Source organism: Microcaecilia unicolor, chromosome 3 (genome assembly GCF_901765095.1).
Source record: "Microcaecilia unicolor chromosome 3, aMicUni1.1, whole genome shotgun sequence".
NCBI classification, from domain to species: domain Eukaryota; kingdom Metazoa; phylum Chordata; class Amphibia; order Gymnophiona; family Siphonopidae; genus Microcaecilia; species Microcaecilia unicolor.
In genome coordinates, this window is record NC_044033.1 from 370,181,113 (window position 1) to 370,199,868 (window position 18,756).

At 40.7% G+C, this 18,756-nt stretch overlaps 1 protein-coding gene across 1 annotated transcript in view; it reads left to right on the forward strand.

The window, feature by feature from the left end:
* NKAIN2 (sodium/potassium transporting ATPase interacting 2) overlaps positions 1-18,756 on the forward strand; it is a 716,137-nt gene that overhangs the window by 383,452 nt on the left and 313,929 nt on the right. The gene's annotated exons all lie outside the window — the stretch shown is intronic.

An 18,756-nucleotide genomic window follows, 5' to 3' on the forward strand; every position in this document is an offset into this window, starting at 1 on the left:
CCCTTAGGGATCCTTTGTAATTGTCTCAAGCTTTCTTGAAATCAGATACAGTTTTTGTTTTTATCACCTCCGCCAGGAGGCCATTCCACAAATTCACCACCCTTTCCATGAAGAAGTATTTCCTCAGATTATTTCTGAGTCTGTCCCCTTTCACCTTTATCATATACCCCCTCATTTCAGAGTTTCCTTTTAATTGAAAGAGACTCACCTCCTGTGCATTTATACCATGTAGGTATTTAAATGTCTCTATCATATCTCCTCTCTCCCTCCTTTTTTCAAACATACAACGTATTGAGATCTTTAAGTCTGTCCCCATATGCTTTATGATAAAGACCACTAACCATTTTAGTAGCCACCCTATAGACTGACTTCATCTTGTTAATATCTTTTTTGAATGTTGCAGCCTCCAAAATTGTACACAATATTCTAAATGAGGTCTTATACAGAGTCTTATACAAGGACATCATCACCTCCTTTTTACTGCTGGACATTCTTCTCTCTGTGCACTCAAGCAACCTTCTAGGTTTCATCATCATCTTTTCAACCTGTTTGGCTACCTTAAGATCATCACATATGATCACACCCAAAACCCGCTCCTCTTTCATGCATAAAAGTTCTTCACCCCCCTAAACTATCCCATTCCCTCAGGTTTTTGCAGTCCAAATGCAAGGCCTTGCATTTTTTAGCATTAAATCTTAGCTGCCAAATTCTGGACCATTCTTCAAGCTTTGCTATGTCTTTCCTCATGTTATCTATACCATGAAGGGTGTCTACACTATTGCAGATTTTGGTATCATCCACAGAGTCAAACCTTACCAGGCTGCCCATCAGCAATATCGCTTACAAAAATGTTAAAAAGAATCAGCTCAAGAACTGAATCTTGCAGCCCATCATTTGTAAAATCCTTTTCTCAGAATAAGCTGCATTTACCACCACCCTCTGTCTCCTGCCACTCATCCAGTTCCTAACCCAGTCAGTCACTTTAGGGGCCATACCAAGTATACTCAGTTTATTATTTGTCTATGTGGAACCATGTCAAAGTCTTTGCTAAAATCTAAATACACAAGATCTAGCGCTCTCCCTCATTTCAACTCTCTGGTCACCCAAAGAAATTAATCTGATTTGTCTAACAAGATCTTCCTCTAGTTAAACCATTTTATCTCAGGTCCTGCAGTCCATTGTATTTCGAAAACTTTATTGTTCTATGTTTTAAAAGTGTTTCCGTTAATTTACTTACTACAGAATTCAGACTTACCAGTCTATAGTTCCCAACCTCTTCCTTACTTCCACTTTTGTGGAGAGGTACCACATCTGCCCTTCTCCATTCCTGTGAGACCACCCCCAACTCTGGAGAATCATTAAAAAGGTCAGCCAGCATAGCCTCCAGAACTTCCCTAAGTTCCTTCAGTTTCCTCGGATGTATGCCATCTGGCCCCATTGCTTTGTCCACCATTACTTTAGCAAACTCCTATGAACACAGTCCTCTGAAAATCATTCAGGGACTACCACCCCTCCATTCCTATTGTGTTTGTCTTCTGCAGTCCTACTCCCAGCCTTTAATATTTGTTAAGCAATTCTGTCTTATCTTTATCAGCTTCTCCATATTCCTCCTGAACCTTTGAGTCTCACAATGCCACTTTTGCATTTCCTCCTATCACTAACCTATTCAAAATAAAAAGTCTCCCCCCTCCGATTTTACTGTATCGACTATTTTTGTTCCATTTTCTTCTTTGCTTTCTTGACTATGCTAGAGAAGCTTCTCTTAGCTTTTCCAGATATTGTCTTCTGTCTTCCTCTTTCTGCGATCTCTTGTAGTTTAGAAAGGCTAACCTCTTTTTCCTTACCTTTTCAGCTACTATTTTTGAGAACTAAAGTGGCCTCCTTTTATCTCACTTTTATTTACTTTCCTAGTTTTGCCCAATGCTTTCCTACTTCTACCAGATGTTCCCATCTAGACAGCAATTCCTTCATGTAATCCACCATCTGAACAAAGATAGGTTTTTTGAAGTCTAGAACCTTCATTCTTGAATAACCCTCTCCAAACCTATCTTAATATTAAACCACACCATCCGGTGATCACTAGATGCCAGATGATCACCCACTTTAACATCCGAAACACTCTCCATTTGTAGGCAGAAAGCCCAGTATGACCCCATCTCATGCGGGTTCCATTACCAATTGCTGGAATAGTTCCCCCTATAGAGAATCAATGATCACTGTATGATATCTGAATGATTCTACAACTAGGTTTTTTAATTCAGAAAGTACATGAACCCAACAAGCTGTAGATTTAGTGGGGTTAACTACATGATGATTGGTTTTAAACCAATTAAAATACATTGGTACCAAAAAAAAAACTGAAAATAAAAATCGACCTTTTGGGGGACACTGCATGAAAGGCATAAGAAGCAGATGTGGTGGAAAGTGTATGTACAGTGAACAATGTAAACCAATTCAACACTGAAATCCCAATGATAGCTAACCAGGAGAGAATGATTTACTGTATTGAAAGACGTTGTTAGATCTAGGAAAATCAACAGGGCATTGTATACTTTATCTAATTATGCGTGAACCTCACTAAGCAGGGATGCTAAAATGGTCTCAGGACTATGCCCATTCCAGAAACTGAACTAACGAGGTTGTAGTGCAGAAACCTGCTCAAAATAGTTGTGTGAAAACTATTTTCTCTGATAATTTAGAGAGAATGCAGAGATTCAAAATCAGATGATAACTTGTAGGATCTGTAGAGTCCACAGAATTCTTCTTTAGAGTTGGACACACAATTGCTGTTTCCCAAAGGATTAGGACAGTTTGGATGTCAGACTCTGGCTGATTTTTAAAAGTGCTAGTGGTAGTAGACTGTGGCTAGGTTGTTTGAGCCAGGCAGATGGAACTTGGTCTAGCACACACTTAGTTATCTGAGAGATGGAAGTCTGAAGGCGCTCCAGGATGCAGAAGTGCTTGAAGAACTGGTATTAGTTGTAGTATCAGTGCTATAGGGAGGAAGAGATGCCTTCAAAGTAGTAATCTGTGAACAAAAATATCAGCCTAAAGCATCAGATGATGGTAAAGTATGACTAGCATTCAGAGTGTTATGGGGATGTGCGAGTTCAGAGAAGATAGCATATGATTTTCATGCAAGATTAAAGAATGAATTGATCAGATTAGAAGAGTACATTTTTTTTGGTTTTAGCAATGGTCAAATTGGTCTCAGTGGTTCTCCGTTGTTTTTTTCTGAAGACACTCTGCTCTGCAAACTTGCTGCTTTAGTAAATGAAAGCCAAGGAATTCAAGGTTTTTTGTATGACAGTGTCCCAACATCAGGCCTGTGTACTCAAATCTAGAGATATGAAATCTGCAGGAAAAGATCCAGAAACAGGTGAAATGGTAGATAAATCCAATGTATGGATATGTCTGGTCCAATAACTATTCTTTTGTATAAAGACTGATTATTATTACTGAGGACAGTGAAATATACAAAATAAAATGATTTGATCCAAGAGATCTATAAGGCATCTGTAATAGATTTTTGAGTGACCATCAAGTCTAGAGTGTGGTCCACCTGGTATGTAAGAAAAGAAGCATTTGTTGAAGACCAAGATCAGATAAAGAAGAAAGGAAACATGGAGCTTTTGAGAATGATAGGTCATCAACAAGGACATTGAAGTCACCCACAATTAATAACTCCAGAAACTTTATGACAACACTTGTCAAATGGGTCCTTTTACCAAGCTGCGGGCCATTTTTCCCACACGGCAGGACCCTTTTCACCGCAGCAGGTAAAAAGCCCCCAGACACACATGGCCATGGGGTAAGAGAACTCTTACCACATTGCCATGCCTTACCGCCACCCACTGAGTTGACGATAAACGCTTCCACTCTAACCCGGCTGTAACCGGGCAGCGCACAGTGATGCCTGATTACTGCCAGGTTACCACCGCAAGTCATTTCCAGGGGTTTTCTTTTTCCCATGGAAATGGCACACTCTCGGGGCAGAACCACCGTTGGCTGCCACACTGGGCCAGCAGTAGTCCCAGAAGAGCAAGTGGGTAAAAGGACCCCTTTGAAGTTTTCCTACCATAAGCTGCAAATGGTGCAGTTTATAATGTGACTTACTATGTAATAAGTACATAATTGACCATTAGAGTAATCTGTGCATGAAATACTTAGCAACCATATCCGTTCACTGCTTCTACGGTCTGTGCCCCGAGAATGGCAAGGACAAATCAAACTCGGGTATACATATAAAGTATCGCATACCATGTAAAATGAGTTTATCTTGTTGGGCAGACTGGATGGACCGTAAGGTCTTTATCTGCCGTCATTTACTATGTTACTATGTTACCAGTTCCTCTAGATAAGAGAAACAGTCAATAGGTACTTTGGAGGGGCATAATCGAACGGGGGCACCCATCTATAAGGGCGCCCATCTCTAATGACGGCCCCATAAAGCGGCGTACCCGACCGTATTATCGAAACAAGATGGGCGGCCATCTTTCATTTCGATAATACGGTCAGGGTCGGCCAAATCTCAACATTTGGGCCGCCCTTAGAAATGGCCACCATTGGTTTTCGCCGATAATGGAAACTAATGGTGGCCATCTCAAAACCGGCCAAATCCAAGCCATTTGGTTGTGGGAGAAGCCAGCATTTGTAGTGCACTGGTCCCCCTCACATGCCAGGACATCAACCGGGCACCCTAGGGGGCACTGCAGTGGACTTCACAAATGATACCAGGTGTATAGCTCCCTTACCTTGTGTGCTGAGCCCCCCAACCCCCCCTCCAAACCCACTACCCACAACTGTACAACACTACCATATGCCTTAAAGGGTAACGGGGGGCACCTAGATGTGGGTACAGTGGGTTTCGAGTGGGTTTTGGAGGGCTCCCATTTACCAGCACAAGTGTAACAGGTAGGGGGGATGGGCCTGGGTCCGCCTGCCTGAAGTGCACTGCAGTACCCACTAAAAACTGCTCCAGAGACCTGCATAGTGCTGTGATGGAGCTGGGTATGACATTTGAGGCTGGCAAAAAAATGTTTTTTTTATTTTTTTTGGGTGGGAGGGGGTTGGTGACCACTGGGGGAGTAAGGGGAGGTGATCCCTGATTCCCTCTGGTGGTCATCTGCTCAGTTAGGGCACCTTTTCAAAGCTGGGTCATGAACAAAAAGGGACCAAGTAAAGTCGGCCAAATGCTCATCAGGGCTGGCCTTCTTTTTTCCATTATCGGCCAAGGACAGCCATCTCTTAACCACGTCCCCGTCCCGCCTTCGGTACACTGCCGATACACTCCCTTGAACTTTGGCCGGCCCTGCGACAGAAAGTAGTTGAGGCTGGCCAAAATTGGCTTTCAATTATGCCGATTTGGCTGGCCTTAGGAGAAGGCCAGCCATCTCCCAATTTGTGTCGGAAGATGGCCGCCCTTCTCCTTCGAAAATAAGCAGGTTAGTAATTCCTGGTTTTTCAGATCAAATGATTGCCAGACCAGCACCCAGCCTAGAGTATCTGGAATGGGAAAGTACTGAATAGCCCAGTGGGAGACAGCTAAAGAGATATGACTCCTCCCATGCTTTAAGTCATGTTTCTGTAAGATACAGTAAATCAATATGAAATGTGATAAGCAAATCAGAGACAAGGTGAGATTCAAAGTATATAGACCAACTATTTAAGAAGCCTCAATTAATCTGAACTAAATTCCTTTTTATCTGAGATTCAATAGGGCAGAATATGAGATTATTTACTTCGTGGGAACACTGATTGTGAGATCTACAGACTGCCATCCATTGCCTCAGGTACAACTCAGATTGGAAGCCCAGGGAAATGACTTGTGTGCCTGATAGTAAATCCGCTAGAAAAATGTCTCAAAAATTTCCACTTGCCAAGAAATGACCAAATAGGTTTATATAAAGAGATATGCTGCTCTGACTATACAAAATTATACAGCACCTAGCAGGAAGGAAAAAGGCCTCAAAGAGCTCATAGATACATTAGATCTACCGGAGCTGAACAGATCTCTATGTTCTTCCCTTCATCATCAGCCAAAACACCTTCAGATTAAGTTCAACTTCCTGCTGTCAATAGTGTATGTGTCTTTCTGAAATTTGTAATTTTTTTATTTATTTAATTATATCACACTTAGCAGAAGTACTGACACTTAAGTCGGTACTCATCAATTGTGCCGCACTGTCTTCACCCTCTTGCCCCGAGCCGACGGTGGCCAGTGTTTTGCACTGCTGCTTCAGGGTCTCAGTGACAGGGCTACTGCTGCAAACAAATCAGAAAAACATATGGTTACCATCAATGTGTGCTTCTTCGCTTACATCTTCGACATGCAAGTATTCAATTTCAAGCGCATGCCTTCACAATACTTAGGACAGTCACAGCTCAACTTCACAGTACTCCACTCGACATCCAACACAACGCACTCGACCTCTCGTGGCGTTGAAGAATAGTTTGCCTTTTTCCCAGTTCTTGAGGCACCGCCGTGTGTGTTCTAATGACCAAGATTTAAGACGGCACTCAAATATCCTGTCTGACAAACTGTTGGCTAGAGGATACCCCGAACAAGTTGTACATACTGCTTATCGCCAGGCACGCTTCAATCACCGGGACTTACTATTATTACCAAAACCTGCCACAACTCCTGATGATGATACAGCATTGACATTTGTAATGCAATATAATCCAGCTTCACCACGAGTTGCTTCCATTCTCAAGTAGCACTGGTCGCTGATATGGACTTTATCACAATTTAAAGATGCACGGATACGGTTTGCTTACAGTAGATGTAAAAATCTTAAAGAAATTTTGAGCCCCACAATTTTGCCTGCTGCCACTGGGATAACTAGACAATTCATGGCAAATGTGAGCCACTTTAAATGTGGCAATTGTGCCTTTTGTCCGATAATGGAGGAGACCTCGGTGTTTGTCAATCCATTTCACCAGAGAAGTTACACCCTTAGAGCCAGTACTTCATGCAGATCTAGCTATTTGGTTTACTGCCTTATGTGCCCATGCAACAAAATATATGTGGGCCAGACCTCTAGGGCACTCTCGGTTCATCTAACAGAACATAAGAGCTCTATACAAACTGAGAAGATCGGATTGCCCCTAGTGTCACATTGCACTCAGTATCAGCACGCATTTGAGGACCCAAGATGTGTGGTTCTACAAGCGGTGTTTTGCTCCCTAAGGGGAGGAGACCACCGTCGGGTTCTTTTGCAGCAAGAGTAGAAATGGATATTTAAATTACACGCTCTGGAACCTGATGGTTTGAACTCCCACTTAGAGTGGTGCCATTTTTTCTGAGTCAGGGACTGGCTGACAGTTTGACAGCATCTGACGTCATGTCAGTTACATAAGAGAGGTCCAGTGTGTTGTGTCAGATGTCGAGTGGAGCACTGTGAAGTTGAGCTGTGACTGTCCTAAGTATTGTGAAGGCTTGCGCTTTGAAATTGAATACTTGCATGTCGAAGATGTTAAGCGAAGAGGCGCACATTGATTGTAACCATATGTTTTTCTGATTTGTTTGCAGCAGTAGCCCTGACACCGAGATCCTGAAGCAGCAGCGTGAAACGCTGGCCACCATTGGCTCAGGGCAAGAGGGTGAAGACAGTGTGGCACAATTCATGAGTACCGACTTTAAAGATAAGTGTCAGTACTTAAGTGTGATATAATTAAATAAATAAAGAATTTTAAAGAATTTAAAATTTCAGAAAGACACATACACTATTGACAGCAGGAAGTTGAACTTAATCTGAAGGTTTTTTTGGCCGATGATGAAGGGAAGAACATAGAGATCTGTTCAGCTCTGGTAGATCTAATATATCGAGGAGCTCTTTGAGGCCTTTTTCCTTCCTGCTAGGTGCTGTATAATTTTGTATAGTCAGAGCAGCACATCTCTTTATATAAACTTATTTGGTCATTTCTTGGCAAGTGGAAATTTTTGAGACATTTTTCTAGCGAATTTGCATTTCCACACCCACTGGTTTTGAGTTTTAGTTGATTCTTCTGATAGTAAATCACCTTGAGCTCAGATTTAGAAAAAATTAAGACCCCCTATTACTAAGGCACGCCCACGTTTTTAGCGCACCCTAAAATTGGGCGCGCATTAAACTTTAGAGATGCCAATGCATTCCTATGGGCGTCCCTAATGTTTAGTTCACGCCCAGTTGTAGCGCGCGCTAAAAACATGAGCGCGTCTTAGCAAAAGACCCCCCCCCCCCCCCGAGTATTTGAATCTAAAATCTCCAAATGAAAGAGTGTTAGCCTAAGTTTGAAGGGCACAGTGCGCCTACATCATAGACCCTTTTGTATTCAATTCCGACTTTTACCTCTTATACTGTAGATTTCCAGTAAACTAATTGTGCATTTTAGTGCCTGAATAGAAACACAGCCTCCATGGTTACATTTTGTTCACAGCAGTTGGTTACCAGAAGGAGGAAATTAATTGCCAATGGAATTATCAAGCAGATGTACACTGTTGTCATTTGTTAGTGTGAATATAAGGTTGCACCACAGGGATGCCGTTAGGAGGGTTATAAACAAATAACACTAGAAATCTTCACATCATAAGACTAGTAGAAATTAAACTTTGTGTAGCCAAAATAATGGAAACTTGTTAAAAATAAACTTTAAAAGAAGAACACATGGATGGAGGTATGTGAATTACTTGGTACTATGAAATTTTGTAGTTATAAATTGGTGGATATGGCGATGAGTCAGTGCTTTTTGCACGAACTTCTCATAGTTTTACATATTGTTTTGAAGTATTTATAGGAGACTTTTGCTTGATGATTCTTCTGGGAATACATTTGACAACACCAATTCCTAGACCCCTGATGCAGGCCAGTAGGGCTGAAACACAAGACGTGTCAGGTCTCTTTTAATGTTCCTGAAGATTTTTTCGAATAAAAGCTCTTTGGACATCATCTGCGAGAGAGTTTGTTTTCCCCTTTACTGTTTTCTATGTGGTAATTATAAATTTGGCATTATTAAATGTATGGTGGAGTTGCAGTACTGAGACTTGTTAAGATTAATTATTATTATTCATTTGTATAGTGAATAGTAGATGTATGTAATGCTATGCTACCAGAAAGCTGTATTCCTTTGGATAAAATGAACATCTGGTTGAAGCAACTAAACTCCATGTCTGAGTGGGTGTTGTAATGGATAGACCAAGGAGAGAGAAAAGTAGAGCTGTACACAGGATTTCAGACCAACATAACAAAAAGGAAAAGAAGCAAGTAATTGTATAGAGGTCAGGACACTGGAGATGATAAAACAGAGAAGAGGACCCTTGTGCTAAAGAATTGAAACTGAAGGAATAGAAAGCTGCCATTTCCTAGTAAAATGAGTGTCTACCTGACAGTCCTTATTCTATCTTGCTAAGGTAGTGTAGCAATGGGCTTTGCACTTACTTCAAGTTGCCTAACACTCACACAAAAGTATCATTCACTGCCATTGCATTGATTATATAGTTCAGAATGTACTCACCTACTAAGGGGCCCTTTTACTAAGCTGTACTAGTAAATGGACTTAGTGCATCCTAATGTGGGACTGTCCAAGTGAAAAATGCACAAAATCAAGCCAATGGGATGTATGGGGAACCAGCATCCTTAATAGACTGGCCATACAAACATCCAGCAGAGCAGTGGGACACCCTAGGGGGGCACTGCAGTGGACTTCACATAAAAGGTCCCAGGTGCACAACTTACCATTACCCTCTTATATTGTATGGTGAATCCTACGAAACCCACCGAAAATCTACATAAGTACATAAGTAATGCCACACTGGGAAAAGACCAAGGGTCCATTAAGCCCAGCATCCTGTCCACGACAGCGGCCAATCCAGGCCAAGGGCACCTGGCGAGCTTCCCAAACGTACAAACATTTTATACATGTTATTCCTGGAATTGTGGATTTTTCCCAAGTCCATTTAATAGTGGTTTATGGACTTGTCCTTTAGGAAACCGTCTAACCCCTTTTTAAACTCTGCTAAGCTAACCGCCTTCACCACGTTCTCCGGCAATGAATTCCAGAGTTTAATTATGCGTTGGGTGAAGAAATATTTTCTCTGATTTGCTTTAAATTTACTACACTGTAGTTTCATCGCCTGCCCCCTAGTCCTAGTATTTTTGGAAAGCGTCCAACTGTACACCACTACAATAGCCCCGTATGTTTTTGCTTTGTTTTATTATAGCAGAAAAGCGTTCAAATCCCACCCCCAACACACTCCCGACACATCCCCTTGTGATTTGGATTATACTGTAGATAAACTGCATTGAAAAGTATCTTTAAAATGTGTTTTAAAAATAGAGATACTGCTTAGTGCAGCTTTTTGGACATTTTTCTGTTTTGAAAATGAGCCCCTTGATTTAATAAAAAAAAGTTTTAAAGCTAATTAGAGCTTTATATTATGCACACATCAATTGTGTATATGTTAAGTTGTAGGTTAATGTGTGTTAAGTAAATTTTGCATGTATCAAATCTTTTAAGGTCTGCTAACAACCTGAACGTGGACTAACAAACGTAAACCCCCTCACAGTGTAACTCAAGAGATTATCACCAAGGAGCTGAGGAAGATTGGCTGTATGCATGAGAGAGAAATTGAAAAGGCTGTGCAAAACAAGCTTTAGCATTCTTTTAAAAAATTTTTGCATGCTAAATTGATTTAACATTTATTCACCTATGAATTAATGCGCATTGTTTAGCATGCATTAAAAAGTTTTACCGTGTTTAAAATATGTCATTAAAATAAATTTGAGTAAAAGAAAGACATTCTGAAAATTAAGATAAAAGCCTAAATGAACCATAACATTTTGCCCTGTACACGTTCCTACATCCTACAGTAGACGTAACCATGATCTGAGAGCTTGCAGGAGCTGGTTTATTATGTAACATTAAACTGAGCAATAATCTCCCCTCTTACTGGTTAGTTACTCGTTGTTTGGAATGGCAAAGTATCCCTTAGGAACATAATTAGTGTGTTTGGTCTCTTGTATAATGTTTCCTGAAACAAAATGAATTTTAAAGCACACAGTGAATTAATGGCAGCTTTCAGGATGCTGCAAATATTCACGTTCAATAGTAATGATGCACTAATGACCCCTGGCCAAAGAATTTACAGGTGAATCACTGGGAAATTTGTATGAAGTCATTTACTCAGTTATTGAAAATGTTTGCATTTATATTTGCTAACCCCAGACAGTGCACATGGTGGACATGGGGCAGCAAATATCCCAAGACCTGAACTACCTGATTGCACAGGATAAAATTTAACACTCAAAGGAACTCCAGTCCAATCCAGGGGATATTTTCTTAAAAACAAAGGTAAGGTATTTACAAATACAAAGCTGAAGGTAAAATTAGCAATAGTCACTGGCATATTTCACACAAAGTAGTTGAAAAGGAATGGCACAAAAGGCAGCGAGTTTATATATCAGTCCACAGGTATAACTTTCATTCTCTGTACTGATTATCATTGGGAGGTTCTGTCTCCTTCTATTCTACCATCATTTCTCTTCTCTAGACCCTGAGTGGGTGCTCATGCCTGCCTGCCTCTCTCTCTCTCTCTCTCTCTCTCTCTCTCTCTCTCTCTCTCTCTAAAATACTATAGCAGAAGCCAATGTCCTAGCCTCCCGCCTCCTGATCAACTGCTCCTCCTCCTCCTGCAGCCTCTCCCAACTATCATGGGAAACTCCAGGTGAGAGTTGAGCTCTGGTTTTCAGTAAGAGACAGCGAGCAGAGGAGGTGAGGGGGTAGGGGCGGGAGGAAGCACTAGTTCGGGTCAAGAGGATTTATGTGTGAAGACTCAAGGAGGGACTAAGAGGGTGAGCGAGGATTTGGGTGGTCACAGGTAGAGTAGGGAATGGAATTGAGTTGGATAGGCAGGGAATGGTATATATGGGTGGGGGTGGGGTTGGAGCACATGATGAATGAGTGCTTTGAAATGGAGTTATGAATATCGATGGGTATAAAGGGGCTGCTGAAAGATCAGTGGTGGTCTTAAGGGTCTGTAAGGCCATGGTAGGGGTGAGAGTTGATGGAAAGGAAGTCTGGGAAGGTAATAAGACAAAAGGACAGAAGCTGGGGAGAGAAGGGTGAGGTACTGGGGCAGAGGAAAGTAGAGTTGGGAAAGGCAGGAGTGAGTAAAGAGTGGAAATGGTAACAACTATGGAAGTAGTAGAAATGTTATGAGTAAGTGTGATTTGAAAGATGGGGCTGAAGAGGGTAGAGAGACAAGAAACAAGACATAGAAAAATCAATGACAGTGTAGGAAAGGAAGAAGATGAAAAACAAGAAATGATAAATGGGCAAGAGACCCTGGAGAAGGTAGAATACTGAAGAAACTAAAGTGGGACTAATCTGTTCTATTTACAATATAGTAAATGTATAATCAACTTCTAGGAAGCCAAATATGTTTTTGTGAACCTACTCTTTTGCTGTGTGACAAAAAGTGACTGCTCAAGCTGTCTCCTGCTTAGGTTGTTGCTGCAGATGTTAAAATGAATTAATATCCTTGATTTGTATTGGTATATATGTGTTAATTTTTTTGCTTGCAGTATTTCGTATTGGCGTTGGGTTTCCTCTGATTTTGTGAGCTATTCAGGAAATTAGCAATGCAACCCTAAGACTATTTCTTTTTTTGGTGGTGGCAGGCGAGGGAGAATATTGGGTTGTGTTCAGCACCTCCAATCATTTTGAAAAGTTGGCTCCTATGACAATGAACACTGACACACTAACGGGACTGGAAACAGCACTGAGAATTCAGATAACCTCATCACTGATGAATTCCTCATGGTATTACAAATCCAAGACTCAATACTTTTAAGTACTGCACGTAATTTGTCAATACTAAAGTACTCCCTTAAAACAAAATCCAATGTGAATGCATTAAAAAAACACCCTTCAAAAACATCAAAAACAAGTATTTATCTCAAAAACATTGCAATGTGTGCATAATATCCACAATATCCAACTGGCAGATCACTAGTTACAGTACCTAGCAGGGACCATGTTTCACTTTTGCTGCTCCAGGGAGACTTTTATTGTGACAGTAAGCAACATAATCTCACATTTGTTGAGATTCTCTCTGAAAGGTGTTCACTATTGTGACTAGTGATCTGCCAGTTGGATATCTTGGATATTATCACACATTACAATTTTATTGAGATAAATATGTATTCTTGATGTTTTTGAAGAATGTTTTATTAATTCAGTCTCCTTTCATTTTATTTCAAGGGAGCACTTTAGTATTGAAAACCTATGTGCAATTCTTTAAAAACGTTGAGGTATAAATTGATATACCTTAGACACCAACCCCAAGATTCTAAATATGGCGTTCAAAATTGTGTACTGAAATTCGGGCGCATGCCCAATATCTCCATAAAATTTAATTGAAAACAAACCAATTAACACCAATAATTGGGTGCTAATAATCAATTATTGGTGCTAATTGGTGATAATTAGAATTTACGTATGCATTTTGCTAAGGAGTATTCTATAAAGATTCACATGTAAATTCTTATGCACAGATCTGAAAAGGGGGCATGGGTGGATCAGGGGCATATCCATTGGAGCCAACTTTTCAAAATTATTGGGGGTGCTAAGCCCAGTGGAAATAACCCCTCCCTGGACACATACAAGGAATTTTCTCAATATTGGGGGTGCTCAAACACCCACAGCACCCACGGAGTCGGCTCCTATGGGCGTACCAATAATTTGCACACACTGTTACAGAATGTGCCTAATTCGCACCTAATTTAGTCATGAGGATTTACACCAGGGTTCAATTGGTATAAATATTTGCACCCAAAATTGGACACGGATCCTGGTGCTAAGTGTTATTCTATAAATGGCACCCAACACAGAGCGCCATTTATAGCATAGTGCTGAGCACTCATTTTTTTCAGCGCTGATCTTTTAGCACCATTTACAAAATTTGGTCCCAAAATTGCAAGTCTCTAACTGGGCACCTGTAGTTATGCATGCCTCGTGCATGTAAATGCTGAGAAAGTTAGTACTTAAACACATAAGTGCACTACATGCGATTCTATAAGGGATAGAATAAATGCCTTAGTGCACACTGCAAGTGAGGCCTACACATTAAATAAGTTGCATGACACACTTAGGCACGCCCATTTACATTTGCTATTGTCCTTGCCTAAATGGTCATGCCAAAATTTAGGCAGGCCATTTTGGGTTTAGAACATAAGAACATAAGCGTTGCCATACTAGGACAGACCAAAAAGTCCCTCAAGCCTGGTATCCTCTTTCCAACAGTGGCCAATCCATGTCACAAGTACCTGGCAAGATCCCAGAACAATAAAACTGATTTTATGCTGTGTATCTCAGAAACAAGCAGTGGATTTCCCCAAGTCCCCCCTACTAATGGCTTATGGACTTTTAGGAAATTATACAAACCTTTCTTAAACCCTGCTAAGCTAACTGCTTTTACCAGTGATCTCTAATTCGAAAATGGATGGTATAAAAAATGATTCTTAAATGACTGCATATGTGTGATGTGACAAGTGATGCTTAATTGGCAACTCCAGCTGTGAAAAACAAAGGCCAGTGCCGAGCAAACATTTACGGTCTGGATCCCATATATGGCAAGACAGTCTAAGATGGGCTGGAGATGACTTTTGGCATCAAATCCTGTAGTTGGAATATAAGGACAATGCCAGGCAGACTTCTATGGTCTGTGTTCCATATATGAAAAGACAGATTGGGATACGCTGAAGTGGGCTTTGATGGCAACTTAAGAAGTTGGAATGTAAGGACAGTGCAGGGCGGACTTCTATGTCTATGTCCCAGAAATGCAAAGAAAGAGCAGGATCAAGTATTTTATACCGCATTCATTGTTGGTTTAATCATGAATTGATAATAAATGTGAATGTTGGACAGACTGGATGGACCATTCAGGTCTCTATCAGCTGTTATCTACTAGGTTACTATCTAGCTTATTTTCGAAAAGGAAGGACGCCCATCTTCCGACACAAATAATTTGCTCACTCAGGAGATGGGTGTCCTTCTCCTGAGGTTGCCCAAATCGGCATAATCGAAAGCTGATTTTTTTTGTGTCCTCAACAAGGGAATACCCATGACCTGCCCATGCCCTTCCCATGGCCACACCCCCTTTTGAGTTGTACACTATAAAATCTCTGTACAGATCTTTATAGAATTGTGCTTAGCAAGATTCATACAGAAATCCAAAATGTTGCTATTTAATGCCGATAACTGATTGTTAGCACCCAATTACTGGTGCTAATTGGCTCATTAGCCAATTTAGTTGCACAGGCATCTCAGGTTAGTGCACAATTTTGCATGTGGAAATTTTCATGCCAAATTTTAGAATCCACCCCCTCTGTAGGGCTATTTTATGTATCGGTTCAATTAAAGAATTGATTGCTCAGTGACACGTGCTGCTGAGATAATGGCAGATGGGGTACAGGCACAAGATAAAAGCAGGCAGTTCCCTTGAAAAAGCCGGTGGTAAAACGGGTCCCCGTTGGGATTGCTGCAAGAAGTTAAGTGCTGGCTATGTGTGCTTGATAAAAGAAGGCCTATTTTGATATTTTAATTGCAAAGAAAAAAGAAAAAAAATGAGTTTTTTTGACCCATGATCGAGCTGTGTACCTATTTAGTACTAAAAACTGTCTGTACTGTGGCACTGAGCAAGGCAGGCTTCTGAAGTCTTTTTTCCTCCTAATGAAAAAATTTAAAACCCTTAAAACAGGAAAAAATCTGCAGAATACTGATCGTGTTAACACTACAAGAGTACATATAATATTGTGCACAGTGAGAGGTTGGAACTTGTTCTTTGTACCTGTGCTACAGTTTATGTATGAAGTGTATTTTGTGGGTGGTCCCTGGATGGAGTAAGCACTTATGCAGTTAATTGCTGATATTCAGCATGCCAAAAAATGGCCTGCGCTGGTGTAGGCATGTGTTTTTGATGTGTGCTGGTCCATTTTTCAGTGCACCTGGAAAAAAGGCCTTTTTTGTGGCCGAAAATGGACATGCAGCAAAATTAAAACCAGTGCACATTCATTTTCAGCCTGAGACCTTACTGCCACCCACTGACTTAACGATAACGTCTCATACATTAACCAAGCGGTAATCGTCAGTGCGCATAAACTGCCGATTACCACTGGGTAAGCACCACACGGTAGAAAATAGAACATATTTTCTACTGCTTGTTTCGGACGTGTCAAAAATGGAATTACTGCCCGGGGGCATGCAGTGGCAGGGCAGTAGCTCCAATTTCACTTACGTTGTATGCACATAGGTGCCTAGATGCCTTAGTAAAAGGGCTCCTAAGTTAACTGGAGAAATCGAACCACATAAAATATAGTCCTATCTTTATCCAGTTCACTTTAGCTGGTTAAGTGCTGAATATCGCACTTAACCAGATAAGAGACAGCTGGCAACATAAGCCTGGAGATTCAATGCTGGTACCTGGACATGACCCGGCATTGAATATCTAGGGTTAACACTGGCATCAGACAAAAAAAATGCTGAATAGCTACTTCATACCATTCATCTTTGCTTTTAACTCCTTGTGTTTCTCCTTCAACTGTGTTTTGGAATACATTTGTCCTCTATTTCAAGTTCTCAAGTTTTGGAAATTATAAATGTCTGCTTACTTCTACCTGTAAGTTAAATCTTTGTCATATAGGTATTATGACTAGAAATTCAATATTTTAAGGAGTAATGCCCTCAGACATATAAAACACCCATGTGGCAGTCCACATAAGTGACTGCTAAAAGGGTGAAATTTGTGTAACCTAATCCAAGTGAATGAAAAGTGCAATCATGTGCTATAAACTGAGTGGGCTCCCACTAGTATGAAATCAATATTATTTTAAACAGGACACATATGTTTTTAAATACTTGAGCACCACAAATAATGTTTCAACAAACATATATACAAGCCAGCGTTAGAATATAAACTTTCAATAGTCCACCATACTTTTCAGCACGTTGAAATAATGAAAAAGTACTTATCTTTTTCAGCCCAGCGTCCGCGATCTTTGAAAAACATCCTGGGCTTGGTGGACATTATGAACCTTTATTTGTGGTGCTCAAGTATTTAAAAACACATGAATCCTTTTAAAAATAATATTGATTTCATACTAATGGGAGCCCACTCAGTTTATAGCACATGATTGCACTTTTAACTTGGAGTAAGTTGCCTGATGAAAGAAGTGCAAATTTCACCCTTTTAGTGGTCGCTTAAGTGAACTGCCACATGAGTGTGTTATGTCTGAGGGCATTACTCCTTAAAATTTTGGTGTTTTCTCCTGGTTATATGCATATTTAAGTATGTCAGTATGTGCACCAAATAATAGTGAGTTCCATAGTACAAGAGGAAGTTCCTGTGTTCATGTGTATTTCCAATTGCTAAAGATTTTACTAGTGATTTAACTCATTTGGAAAACTATTGATCAATTTTTCACTTAGGGCCCCTTTTACTAACCCACTAGTGATTCCTGGTGCACCAGTGCAGACAAAGCCCATTCTCTTTGAATGGGCTTCATTGGTATTGCCACGCGGGAATTGCTGGTGCGGTTTGGTAAAAGATGCCTTATTTCACTCTTAGAAAAGTTTTCGAACAAGTCATTTCATGTCAGTTACTAGATTATCTTGAGGCAAATAAATTTTTAAACCTGTATCAGTATGGATTATGCAAGTATCATGGAAGGGAAACCTTATTGACATCCTGGCTTGGTACATTGCAGTATTAACAGTCCTTCATTGTTTTTTGGGTTTTTTTTTTTTTTTTAGATATAGCTGCAGCATTTCATACCATTGAAAATTCTATTTTATTGTCAAGATTGTGGGAAATTGAGACTGGACTTAGTTTGGTTCATTTATTACTGGTCATTGTTAACACGTCTTTAGAATGAAAGTATTTATCTTCAGAAGTCCCTCAAGGCTTGAACTTGCCTGCTATATTAATAAGTATTTATTTTTACCCTCTTTCTATTGTTCTGAAAAAGCACAAGGTTAGTTTTTGCCTCTGTGATGATGATATGCTTTCTGTTAGAAAGAAAGCTTGCCTTAAGGATCAAATCTGTATTATTAAAGACACCAGAGGCCTTGGTGGTATCTAAACCTTGAATGATCAGTTGTTTATGATCATGTGGGAAAATTCTGAATATAAGAATGTAGTGTGCTTATGTAAGTACAACAGACCACAGCAGAGTTTCCCAAACTGTGCACCGTGGCACCCTGGTGCACTGCAGCGACCTCTCTGGGGTGCCACGGCAAATCCCGACCTCCCTCCTGCCTGAACCGCTACTGCACACAGCAGCGCAGCAGCGGCAGGAAAAAAAAAGGCAAGCACAGGACTGTAGTAGCCTTCAAGCATGTGCTGTTGGTTCTGCCGGTCCTCTACCCGGTCCTCTACCCCCTCCCCCCCCCCCCCGGAACTGGAAGTTGACGTCAGCAGGGGCAGAGGACCACCAAAGCCGACAGCACATGTCTGAAGGCTGCTGCGGCCCTGCACTTGGGTTTATTTTTTTAATCACGGCTAATGGGGACAGGGAGTAGACAACATTCGGGACTCAGAGGCGACTGCTAAGGAGGTTGGATGAAAACAGGAGATGGAATGAAATCAAAAACTTGTAGCCAATAGGTCAGTAGTCTCTGTTTCCATTCCCATTCAAAAAAAAAGCAAGCAAACCTATGAGCTGCTGCATCCAAGTTATCATTCTTTATTGTTGTAGCATTTTTTATTTAATCTCACTT